Raw genomic sequence first — 12,682 nt, forward strand, 5'->3', positions numbered from 1 at the left:
GCAATTACCTGATCATCAGCTTTATTTCCCAGTTCTTTTGTTGTGTTGACAGCCCTTCTCTGCGCTTGGCATCTCGTGGTCACTCAGCCATGTGTGTTGAGTGAAGGCATTCTCCCCACTCTGACTTTTCCCATCTTGCACCCTCCCCTCCAGCCCCTCTCCTGAACGCCGGCACCCCTGCTCATTCCCCAGCAGTGTCTTTGTTCTCATTCCTCCTGCCCTCGTGACTGCCCCCCCGTAACTGCTCCTCCTTCGAATGCCCCCTCCGGTGCCGGGTTCCCCCCATGTTGTCCAGCCTTGCAGACTTTCTTTGCTCAAACTACTGTGGCATCCACTGACCACTGGGCCAGTCCTTTGGGACTTGACTCTTCACTTCTCTGCAAGCTCCCTGAGGTCAGGAGTGGCCGTCCGTCTTTCACTCTATTGCTCACAGCCCCAGCACATGAAAAGAGATTCACAAATATTTGTTGAATGAGTGGAGAGAAAAAGCTATTGCTGGGGGGATAAAAAGCCACAACCCTGTTTCCCAGATTGCTCAGTCAGTATTATCATTTGAGAGCATGATAGTAATATGGGGAAGACTTTTTGGCATTTCCCATGGTTTTTGATGACTTCTCTACCAAAAAATGGAGCGTAGCTTCTTAAATATGTGTGAACATCTCACTTCACATCGTAGTATGACGGGGCAGAAATGGGACAAAGCAAAGGCTTGACATGTGACCATATAAACAGGCTGAAAATTGTGGTTCTAATGGAGAGAAAGGGTCTCTGAGTTCTCTCTGGGTTCCTTTCTCTCTCCTTTCATTTTGCCTTTGCTTGCTTTCTTCATTTCTGTAGACAGGGAGGCTAGAAGGGGTTATGGGATGGGGGTGGGGGCGGGGAGGAACGAGAGATCCCATTCAGATCCCACCCTTCTCTTGCTGTTTTGAAATACTTTAAATACCAGGCACCAGAAGTTCTGGCATCCAATTGGGATTAGTAAGGCAGATCCTATGGGTGTTTCACTATTAACATATGATCAGGCATCAGTCCTGATGAAAAGACTAAACAAATGTTGTTTCCTTTGAAATTAAAGTGTCTAAAATAAAGAAGAGAGAACTGACCCTTAAAATCATGTTCAGTACTTGAGAAGAGTTCCCTCTGACAACTGTCTATTCCAGTTTGGGCTTTAAAAATTTTTTTCAGCCAGAATGTCTGACGACACTGCCAGGGGAATTTCTGCCCCCTCCTTCCTGAATATACCCAGCGCTGGCCCCTGAGGCAGCCCAGTTCTGTTTTCTCATGACACAGTGATTATTTTTGGCACTGCACATATTTTCTCTAATGTTATTACTCCCCCCTCACCCCCCACCCCGAGCCCTTGGTTGCCTTTTGAGGAGCAATTGTTTGGGCAACTGGGTGTAAAGCAGGGGGTTAAGTTTAGTTCCGTGTGGTGTGCAGGGGGAGTGGGAGACAGGAGGACTTCTCCTTTGCCTCCTCTGCAGCACCCCGGCCCCCATGAGGGTGCCAGCGCAGGGGTCCTGTCCCCCTCACCCCCGCTCATGAAAGAGCCTGCTCTCACCAGGCTCTGGGCTCACCATTCATCCTCTCTGCCGACAAGATTTGAGGGGCTATCTCGAGGTGACGCTGGGGGCTGCACCTCAGGGACGGCATCTTAATGACTTGACTTGGCGGGCGTTAGAACAGACCCATTCAGAGTGAGTTCACTCCCTGTGCAGTTGGCTCACTCGGCCTCTGTCCATAGATGTTCTCTTGTTCACGCTGCGTGAGGAAATGGAGATTTCCAAGTGGGAAGCAGACTTCCCAGCGCTTTAACTCTTCCCTGAAGGGGAGAGGAGCTGCAGAGAACGAAACACAGTCTAAGCTGACCCAGCTGCAGCTCCCGGGAGAGGAGCAAGGTTTTTATCTAATGTCTCCAGGGCTGGGGATGGAGGCCACGGCACCAGGGATCACATTTTCTTTCCTCCCCGAGAGGGAAAGGAGAAGAGTAAAGGGCGCACTTGAATTGTCCTTACAGTCAAGCAGCAAATACTTACTTAGTTTGTCTGCCCTGGTCCAAGGTCCCATGAAGGATGCACAGAAGTAGAAGATGTTGTGTCTGTGCCCCACCCCACCAAGGCACCAAGGTACTTACAGTCTAGTTACAGCAGCAGGAGGTTTGCATCGAAAAGCCAGCAAGACCCTTTAATGAGGGCCAGTGAGAAATTTGGGCAGGAAGCGCCTTGGAGAAGGGAGTGAAGGTGGCCAGGGAAGTGGCTGGGGGAAGTAGGGCTGGAACTGGCCCCAGGACAGCATCCGGGTAGCACTGACCCAGCCAGACGTTGGTATCTCCCTCATGTCCTTGGTCTCCAGATCTCATGTGTCCCCGGGTCTCTTTCTATTAAAACTGTGGACACAGACCAGTAGAATCAGCATCATCTAGGAGGTTGTTAGAAATGCAGAACCTTAGGCCCCAGCCCAGACCTACTGAGTCAGAAACTGCATTGTAACAGGATCCTGGGGTGATTCGTGGGCGGAGTCAAGTTTGAGAAGTTCTAGACTGTGTGACCCCACTGGCAACTGTCATCAGCGCTAGTTCAGACCCCAACTTTGATTCAAAGAGCTGGGGAAACACACACACACAAACATCTTTGAGTGTCTCTGAACTACGGCTCTTCCCAGATGGAAATCTTTTATTCTAATTAGGAATTGGATTAGAATTTTTGTGTCTTCCATTGTTTGTTTGTTTTTGTAATTACTTAATTTATTTTTTGGCTGCATTGGGTCTTCTTTGCTGCGCGCGGGCTTCTCATTGCGGTGGCTTCTCTTGTTGTGGAGCACGGGCTCTAGGCGCACGGGCTTCAGTACTTGTGGCACACGGGGGCGCAGGCTCAGTAGTTGTGGAGCATGGGCTTAGTTGCTCCGCGGCGCGTGGGATCTTCCCGGACCAGGGCTCGAACCCGTGTCCCCTGCATCGGCAGGCGGATTCTTAACCACTGAGCCACCAGGAAAGTCCTAGATTTTTAGGAATGATCTAGAACAGCAAGCAACTTTGAAGAATTCACAGAACAGAAATCATTTAAGTGGTTTTTATCTAATGTCTCCAATTTGTACCACTTTGTACTAATTATGCTTTGGAGGACTCCAGAAGAACAGATGATGGGGTCCTTTCCCTCCAGAATAGGTGGTCTAGTTAGGGGGACAAAAGCTACAGAAGTGAAGTGAGTGGAGAACAACACAGGGCCGGATGGTGCAGCACAGAGTCAGTCTCTGAACTGGGATGTGGAGAGGTCAGCACAGGTGAGGCCTTCCTGGAGAACATGGACGGTGGGAGGTCCTGGAAGATGAGTGCAGTTAGGTCGAGGGGTGAAGAGTATGTCCTCCAGGAAAGGTGTGGGGAGGGGAAGAGCAGGTGCTAGGTCTCAGCCACCGAGGGGACAGTAAGCTGCTCCCCACTCCCTCGAGAGAAAGTGCTTGCCTCATGCTGGGAAACCCATTTTACATCTGGGGCAGGGCACTGTTTTCTTTATCCTTCTGCTGTGCCATTTCTTTGTCGGTGCTCTTAGCTGAAGGCAGTGTTGCAGGAACAGGATGGCTGCATAGGCAGAATGCCTTGAGCCAAACCATAGATTGTGCTGTTGGAAGCTTGTGGGATCCAGAGGACGTAGGCTGCTGACAGATAGAAGCCTTAAGGAAAACCCTAAATCAGATCGGGTACCAGCTTGGGTGTGGGGAAACAGCCTCACGCCCAGGGAAGTGGCACCAAGGAAAGGAGTCTAGTGAGAGTGAAACCTGTAACCTGTGGTGTCTGTAGATGCTGAGAGCAAAGTAGGAACTTTTCTCCTTTGTGAGACAGACATCTCCAAGCAGAGACAAATGATCCCGCTGGGCCTGGTTTGTCACTGTGGGTCTGACCTAGGACAAGTGGGTGACCAGGATGTCCCCTCTGCTGCTTCCCAGACCAAGAGCTCATCAAATTAAGTATCCTTAGAGGGTTTCACGCCCGATACACCCGGCTCAGCTAAACCTTATGAACTTGCGAGAGGGATCTGCTCATGGGCATTTTGGGGAAGGTTGCCTGATTGCCATCAAGAGTATAGGATTTAGGGTCAAATGGTAGGTTTGAGTGCTAGCTCCATCACTGGGTGACACCAGGCATGTCACTAACATCCTTGGAGTCTGTTTTGTCATGTGTGAAATAGGGATGATGCATTCCTACCTCCCCAGATTGTTTCAGGATTAAGTCAGAGGCAGTGTGATGAGAGTTCTCCATCAAACGACAAGCACTGCGTGTGGTTCTTTCTTAGCTGTAGCAGCAGCAGCCCTTCAGCTTGCTGAGGTTAATTAGCCCCTCAGCTGGAGTCTGCACAGTGGAGGGGTTCGGGCAGTAGCGGGCATCAGAGGCCGGAGAGAACGGTGGGGAGCCAGGCAAATGCTCCTTGTGGACGCGCACTTTCCTCCCCTCTTCATGGGGAGTCTTCTCTATCAGTGCACTAGACATGCTGAGATCGGGGTAGGTGGAGAGAAAACCTTATTTTTACACTGGGGCATGAGGTCCTGCTGACCAACAAGAGTGGCCATCTTCGCAGAACTGGATTCTCCAGGTTCAGTACAGCTGGTCGTCTTTCTTCAGACGTTTTAACCTGGACACTGCATGAGGGGAAGAGGAAGCCCGAGAGAGCCGGTCAGAGGGCAGGGAAAGTTGCTGAGACAGTATGCACACTCGGCTTTCCTTCCCCGGGTATCTCCCTCTGCAGCACTTCCTCTGGGGCTCCACATTCAGTGATGGTGGCCATGAGCCTGCAGATGCTGTTACCAAATTCATCTCCTCAACTTTCAGAGGCGATCACGGTGAGGAAGCCATGGGCAGCTGGCAGCAAGCTGGATGTGTGTCATCTTGCGTTATAAAAATAAATTAAAAAGCAACACCTGATACAAAGGTAGTTATCATAGTGTTATTTATAACAGCTGGAAATTAGAAACCATTTCTGAACATCTGTCAAGCGCATTGTGATCCACCCATACAATATGATAGTGCTGGCTGTTAGGAATATTTCTAAAGAGTTCTCTAAAATGTGATAAAATGTTAAGTAACAAGCATAAATCCGGTGAGAGCTCAGTTTTTTTCTTAATACCTTTCTGTATTTTCAAAATTGCCTGCACTAAATATGCATTACCCTTATTCCACCAAAGCCTTTTTAAAAGGTGATATCTTAAACTAGGTTATGAGATGGTAATGCATAATAAAGGTCTATTTCCGATTGTGTGACACATCTAGTGCTGCGTGGCAATGGGCTCTCTGTTCACGTGTCCTTGAAAAAGTCGGAGCTCAGGGGTTTGGTTCCAGCTCCACGCATTCCCATTACCTTTCTGAGCCTCAATTTTCCTCATCTCTAAAATGGGAATAACGGTACCTGCTCTTTGTATCCTACTGGGCGAGATTTACAGATTAACGTATAAAGTGCTTTATAAGGTGTAATGAGTGATACAAACGTAAGGCCGTGTTACTCACTAATATGTTGAATAGAGAACCCCGCTAAGGTTTGGGCTTGGTGAAGCTCGGCATAGACACAGATCGTCACTGTCACTCCTGTGCATGCACGCTTTTCCCAGCTGGGCTGGAGACTGCACATGTCCTCAGATGACGTAAGGAGCTGGGTTATCTGGAGCCCCAGATGGGCTATACCTATGGGGCTGCTTGGTAATTGGGTCTGCTGCTCTCTTCCCCAAGGCTGCCTGGGGCCTAGAAGGCCACCAGATAAGCATCTCCAGTGGGCCCCGAGCAGATCTGACCATTAGAGGGCCATGTTGGGTGGGCCCCAGATATTACTGTCAGCTCTGAATGCAGTCCAGGCCCTGTCTTCAGGGGCACAGACCACCAGAGTGGGTCAGGGAGCTGGGGGCTTGGCCCCAGGGGAGGGGAGGTGGGGAGGTTGAGAAATGAGACACTTCCCAGGATTCCTCCTTCAGGGCAGGGCTGAGTGAAAATATCTGTTCTTGTTTTAGCCACTCCAGCCCTGACCTCTTCTTTGTATCCCTTCTTTTAGGGCTTTTGATACACTAGTCTGGAGTATTAGTCTTATCTCTCAGTTGGGCTGTGCTCTCTTTCAGGGCAGAGACCAGACCTCTCACAGAGGTATGCATATTGAAGTGTACTGATGCCTTTCCCCCTTGTGGGGTTCTGTCTGATCTGCCCAGTTTCTCCTGAATTTGCTAATGTCATTTCTTCCATTTTGACTGTCTAACTTTGATGCCCTTTCCTCTCCTATATAATATATAATCTATATAATAGATTCCCCTACGCATCACTACTGTCTCCGGCAAACATCAGACTATCCCAGAAAGTTGGCCAACGCCCCGCTCTTTTAAAATATTTTGCCACTCCTTTGGAATTGCCTTCAGAGCCAAAGACCATTCTTTTCACTACCTTCAGGTGTGGCAAGGCCTTAGCTTTGAGGGCCTATTTTATTCTTTCAAACAACTGAGACCCATCCACAGCCAAGTCGGGTGACTAAAGGGGGTGGCTACACAGGATAATGTCATTTGGGGTTTAAAATGATGTATGTTCTATGAAGTATTATGAAGGATTTTCTTGTGTGCCTCTGAGGTTCTTTCTAAAGGACCTCCCAAAATACTTACAGCAGTGGCCATTTCACCAGAATAAAGTTTGTACCTTCTCCCGAGGTGGCTATTTTGAGGGGTTGTTGCCTTTTCTGTGGCCTCGATTCAAGTCTGTCTCCTTATTTTCACCTCCCTCTTTCTGTCAGTCATAGCCTCTGGGACAGTGATGGCCACATGAACTCCTAGATAAATAACTGTTTGGTTTATGATGGTGACTCCAAAGTAGCCTGAGTGTGGACACGGTGCATGGTAGGGGGAGAGATGTGGTTAGGTTTAAGAAGTAGATCTGGGTTTCAGTCCTCCAGAGACAGGTGATCACAGGCTCAGAAACCTTTTACTAAGCCCTCCAGGTGATTCTTCTGCAGGCTAAAGTTGAGATCCATTGCTCTGCAAAATTGGGACCAATACCACTGCATAATATAAATAAGGATCAGATGAGAATGTTTATGAAATGCACCTAGCCCCAGTGCTCAGTAAATATCAGTTTCCTTTTCCTTCCACCAAAGAAACAAAACAAAACAAAACAACACACACACAAAACAGCCTTTTTATTTTAAAGCTGACTGCTTTGCAACAGCGGTTCCCAGCCCTGGCTGCACAGGAGAATCACACGGGAAGCTTCAAAACCCCTTGATAGGCTGCACCGCAGGCCTATTAAATAGGACTCTCTGGGGGTAGGTGTAGAACCCAGGCATCAGTTTTTTGAGGCTTCTCTGATGATTGCTGTGAGCAGCCAAGATTGAGAAGCACCAGCTTTGGTTCCGCTCTAATTTATTTAAATTTATTTATTTTATTTATTTATTTTTGACTGTGTTGGGTCTTCGTTGCTTCGCGCGGGCTTTCTCTAGTTGCGGTGAGTGGGGGCTACTCCTCCTTGCGGTGCGTGGGCTTCTCATTGCGGGGGCTTCTCTCATTGCGGAGCACGGGCTCTAGGCACGCAGGCTTCAGTAGTTGTGGCTCGCGGGCTCTAGAGCGCAGGCTCAGTAGTCGTGGCGCACGGGTTTAGTTGCCGCGCGGCATGTGGGATCTTCCCAGACCAGGGCTCGAATCTGCGTCCCCTGCATTGGCAGGTGGATTCTTAACCACTGCGCCACCAGGGAAGTCCTATTCTTCTCTAATTTAATCCATGAAGCAATCAACCCCTAGGTGTAGGGCAGCCACTCGTCCTGATCTCTGGGACCTGAAGCTGGCACGTTCCTTCCTTCAGGCAGCCCTCGTGCAGCAGTGGCACAGCCTCAGTGAAGGGTCACAAAAGCCCCCTTCCCACTGCATTTGACCTTCACTTCATCCATTTACAGCCTTCCGCGAATTGGCACCAGCTTAGAATTTCACCACCAGCCAATAGACTGATCCAAGCTGGCTGAATTAGCTTCAGTCTTTCTCCTTAACCTGCTGAAATCCATTCTGCTTCTAAGCCTTCGAACCTTATAGGGAACAGGTGTATTGTTTTGATACCCTGATGGCCCACAGGCATTAGGCATGGGAGCCCTAATCACGCTAAAGATCAGGAGACTATGGCTAATTAAGCAAGCAACCCCATTGGTTGCAGTGGGTGACATCTTGGGGGCTGCAAGCCAGGCTGACCAAGAGCTGATAATGGTTCTATTACTGACTTAAGTACGGATCTCTAAGCCAGGCTTAGAGCAATAACCCCAAAGTTAAGGAGAAATTTTTAAGATAATGAAGCTCTGGGCAAAGCGGTTTTTCCCTGGTTGAGTTATAGCATGTGCATGCTGAAGCTTTAGGACCGTCAGTTTTGTCTTATCTTTTGATTGGCTGCCTGGTCCCTAAGTGGTTTTTTTCCCTTAGTTGGGATCAAGTGTTTCAGAATTTGAGTTTTTAACTTGGGGAGAATACGTATAAATTTGTGTATATGAAATGTCCCCCCAAAATGAGAGAAACCGCTTGTTCTCCACCTGTAGCTTGGAGAGAGACATTCATGCAGGCTGGACCTGCAGCTTTTATGGAGCACTGTAGAGTCACTTCGGATGGCACTGCACCACACGCCCAGCCTTGCGTGATGCAGGCTGCGTTCCTGCACCGATTCCCCTTCTTCCTACTCACACTCCATGTAAGCTCGGGTATTGGTTCTTAATCCTCCACCTAAGGTTCCAGGTCTTTTTCCGAGGTGAGTGGGTGCTCACCTAAGGGCAGCATCCCCCCACCCCACCCCACCATGGAGTATGTCACTGTATCTTTTCCAAATCGTCACCCTTCTCTTCTTCCTGTAGTGTACACGGACATCCAGTTGGTGGGAAGGTGTCTAACACAGCCTGGTCCATGTTGAAGGTAGACAATAAATAGCAATTTCCTTGCTGCCAGGGGAAACCCTTTGATCTTGGACCCAGAAGAACTAGGTTTGAGACAATGTCTTTTAGCAAGTCACTCTACCTCTCTAAATCTCCACTTCTTCATCTACTAAATGGGGATAGGAGTTTCTATCTCTCGGGTTTTGTGAGACTCACATGAGATAAAGTGTAAAAAATGTGCTTTCTGCACCCCTCAAACACTGTAAGCTATTGCCACTTGTCCTTCTAGGATCAGCTGGACTCCTGCCTCACTGGGTAGCCTGCCCTGACCTTGTTTGCTGACATCAGCTTGTTTCTTATCTTAACCACCTATCGTGCTTATTGCCTGTGTTTATTTCTCTGGTTCATGGGCATGTTTCAAGTTGTTGGCTCCCCAAACAGACTGCGTACTCCTCGAGAACAAGGAACGTGCACCTCCTCCACAAGGTCCAGAACGGAGCTCAGTAAACACTTCTGGGTCCACCCGAGACACAGTCAACCAGGGCCACGTTCATGTGGTGTGTTCCGTATACCACGTATGGTGCAGGAACCCCCTGTGGTCTCAGGAGGACCGCCAAGAAAGACAGGAGCAGGGACTTTGTAGAAAGAGCAATTGGAATAAGAAATACATTTCTGAGTCTTTTCTGATGATCCGGAAAACTTAGATAAAATATCTTTTTACAAAAAACCAGAGAATTCTAATATGCCATGTCTAGAATTATCATTAAAAAAAAATTCTGGTCTATTGCAGTGAATTCTAACACCCACCTAGGGAGAGAAAATAAGGCACAAGTACTTCAGGAAATGAAGCCTCGTTGACCTAAGAAGGGTCAGCTGCATGACCCAACAAACTGATCAAAATCAGCCTGACCAACAAATACACCTGCAGCCCTGAGACAGCATTGACTTGGCAATGAGCAGCTGTAGGGCCAAAGTCTGACCGTGACTAATGCTCAGATTAGCCTGGCAGTGGGATCATTACTATCTGTCTTGAGGGTTTCATTGGTGGAGAGCTTTCTAGTACTTCCAGCCCTTCTATCCTCATCTCATTTGATCCTGACACAAAGAAGACACGAGATGGCTCCCATTTCAGAGATGAGGCAATCAGGGCACCGAGAATGCATTTTCTTGTTCAACATCAGACAGCTAGATAGTGTGCGGCCAGCATGTTAAAACACCAGTCCTCCTAACTTCCCGTCCCCTGATCCGTTGGCTCGAGAGGCCCAACCTGTGGTAGATGGGGTGAGGAGGTCAACTGGGTGCATCAGTTAGGCCAAGGCAGGTCTCACCTTTACACTTAGCATTAATTATTCTTGTTCTTCCGTGTTGCTAATTCAATATGGCAGCATTACACATGTTTGTCTGTTCTTCCCAGAGTCAACGTTAGACAGATATCTCTGGGCTGTGTCAAGGTTAACTAGATAATCCAATTAAAGTCATGCTGGTCCCAGAGCACAACTGCAAAAACAAGGTAGCTAAAGTGGAGCTCAGACTTTTAAACCAAGAGACTGCATGAGATTCTCAACCTTTCTTTTTCTAAACCTTAAGATGTTGCTGTTTCTTTATTTCTTGCTAACGCCACCATCTCCTACTGTTAAGCAGTAGGAAGAGTATGTATTGGCCTGAGAAGAGATGGGTTCTAGCCCTAGCTCTGCCACTAATTAGAAGAACTGGCCTAAGTAAGTAACTTAACCTGGTCGGGCCTCAGTTTCCAGATCTGTGAAATGGGGACAACAGTAGTGCCTGCCTTGCCCATCTGATACGCAGGGGGTGAGGATGGAATTAGACAGGGAGCATCCACGTGTCTCAGGACTTCTAAGTGTCTGCTCACTGACTGTACACCCTCCAAGAGCTTATGTAAGCACTTGCTTTGTGACCTTGAGAAGTTACGGATGACCTCTGAGCCTCAGTTCCCACGTGTGTAAATATGCTCACAATACCTACCATAATTGTGTTGTTAAGAGGATTATAATGAGGTAATATATGTAAGGTTCTCGGTGCAGCACCTGACACAAAAGTGGGTGTCAATAAACATTTGTGTGGCCAAGGGAGCGTAGTAGGAGCCAAATCTCAAAGGCCATTGGCAGACAGAGCACCGACTCCAGACGGGCTTTTCCTTCCCTGGCTCTTCCTCTCTGTCTGCTCTTCCACTTCAAAGAAGGGGCAGTGGCAAAGGGAAGCGCTCTGGATGCAGACATTGATGTAAATGTCACATCGATGTAAATGTGCTGGTATCTCTTTCACCCAGGAGGCCTTCTCTAGAGGCCCCTACTGGCTGGTCATGCGTTGATGATGCCTCTGTTGGGGAGCACGATGGTTGTGCTGGAGAGTGGAATCCAGTGTCCTAAAGACGCTGGCTCTCATGACACGCAGGTGTGATGGGTACAGTTGTAGCATCCTGTCCCCTTCCCACCCTCCCTTCCTGGGCCAGGATGCGTGCAAACCTCGAACAACTCCTTTCGCTCCACAATCAGAGGTCAGGATTAAAATGCAAATGAGAGGGACTGGTATACAAACTGCCCCTACAGGCTGGAGCAAGAGCAGAATGATCCTAAGGGCAGGTTCTGAAGGCGTGTGGGGTGCAGGGACGAGAGTTCTGAGAGCTGGGAGTCAGGGGCAGAGGAGGAAATGTGAGTTGGGGAAAGGAAACAGAAAAGGGAGATAGGACAAGAAAAACAATTTCACTCCTTTCACAATTTTTCTGAAGGCTCTTCCTGACCATCAACAGCTGTTGGAGTTTCCTCCTGCAGTCTGAGTCTATGATGCTTGATCCATCCAAGGAGCTGGTTGTTTTGTTTTTCTAAAATGAAGCATGTGGTAAAGTCAAAACCGTGCCTCTGCCCCACATCTTGGCGGTTTGAGAGGCGGCGTGCCAACATTCCGGGAATCCCCAAATACTGAATTTTCAGTCCAGATAACAGGCTGCAAAGCTAAACAAAAGGAGAAGCAGCCCCTGGTTTTGGAAGTCTCAGGAGAGAGGATAGAGCAAGCTGGAGTGGGTTGGGTGAGGCCTTGAGAGCCATGAACTGCATTGGACACCTTTTTTTTTTCAAAAAAATAAAGACAAACTTGTTTATTAAACAAGCAATATAGGTTTTTTTTTTTTTTTATAGAAACATAAGAAAATACAGAGAAGCACTAAGAAAAAAATTCCTACTAACCTCACTGACCTGACACTGTAAGATTTTTGAGGCTAGGGAGGCAGGACATCATTGATGGAGAAGAGCCTGGATTCCGGGGCCCAGCTGCCCGGTGCAAAGCCCCACTTCCCCATTTACCTGCGGAGAGGCTGCAGGTGAATTACAGCAGTCGCCCCTTATCTACAGTTTCACTTTCTATGGTTTCAGTTCCCCACAGTCAACCCCAGTCTGAATATATTAAATGGAAAATTCTAGAAATAAGCAATTCATAGGTTTTAAGTCTCATGCCATTCTGAATAACATGATGAAGTGTGTCCCACCATCCCATTCAGGACATGAATCATCCCTTTGTCCAGCATATTTGTGCTGTATACACTACCTGCCCATTAAGTATAGGAAAAAAACAGTACAGGTAGGGTTTGGTAGTATCCATGGGGTCAGGCAATGCACTGGGAGGCTAGAAATGAATCCCCCGTGGATAAAGGGGGGACTACTGTACTTAGTCTCTATGGACCCGTTTCCTCATCTGTAAATTAGGGGTAATAATAACAACTACTTCCAAGGGTAGTTGTGAGAATTAAAGAAGCCAGTGCAGTAGTGCTTAAGACAGTCCCTGGAACATAATAAGTACCATATACGTGATAGCTGTAAGAA

This window comes from Physeter macrocephalus, chromosome 12 (genome assembly GCF_002837175.3).
Source record: "Physeter macrocephalus isolate SW-GA chromosome 12, ASM283717v5, whole genome shotgun sequence".
Taxonomy (NCBI): domain Eukaryota; kingdom Metazoa; phylum Chordata; class Mammalia; order Artiodactyla; family Physeteridae; genus Physeter; species Physeter macrocephalus.